The sequence below is a fragment of the Passer montanus genome, unplaced genomic scaffold (genome assembly GCF_014805655.1).
Source record: "Passer montanus isolate IOZ18808 unplaced genomic scaffold, ASM1480565v1 scaffold162, whole genome shotgun sequence".
Taxonomy (NCBI): domain Eukaryota; kingdom Metazoa; phylum Chordata; class Aves; order Passeriformes; family Passeridae; genus Passer; species Passer montanus.
In genome coordinates, this window is record NW_024363383.1 from 794,730 (window position 1) to 795,518 (window position 789).

Here is a 789-nt window from a genome sequence, read left to right on the forward strand (position 1 = left end):
CCTGCAGCCCCCCATGGGCAGTCAGACGCCCCCAGACCCCCCTGCAGGCCCAGAGACCCCCGGAGACCCCCCCGTGCACCGCCCACCCCTGGGAGCTGTCCAGGCCCCGGTGCTGAGCGGGGACAGACGGACACAGGGACACGGGGACACGGGAACGTGGGGACAGATGGACATGGGGACATGGGGACAGACGGACACGGGGACATGGGGACAGCTGGACATGGGGACATGGGGACAGACGGACACGGGGACATGGGGACAGACTGACACGGGGACAGACGGACACGGGGACAGATGGACATGGGGACAGATGGACACGGAGACACAGAGACACGGGGACATGGGGACAGACAGATGTGGGGACACACGGCCATGGGGTACACGGCCATGGGGACACACAGGCTCGGGGACACACAGACATGGGGACAAACGGACACGGGGACACACGGCCATGGGGACAGATTGACATGGGGACAGACGGCCACGGGGACACAAGGCCACACAGCCATAGGGACATACGGCCATGCCCCCCCCCCCCGCTGCAAGGCCGCGCTCCTGACTCATCCCCCGGTACACCGGGGGCTCTGCCCGGCCCCCGCCCCGTGCGACCCCCCCCAAACACGCCGCGGGGCGCGGAGCTGACCCCGGGGGTCTCCGCGGGTGAGGAGCGCAGCCCACCATGGGACAGCCCCACGGTGCCACCCCGCCTGTGCGTGCTGCCACCCTGAGACCGGCCCGGAGTCCCCCCGTGTCCCCCCCGTGTCCCCCCCGTGTCCCCCCATCCCTGCG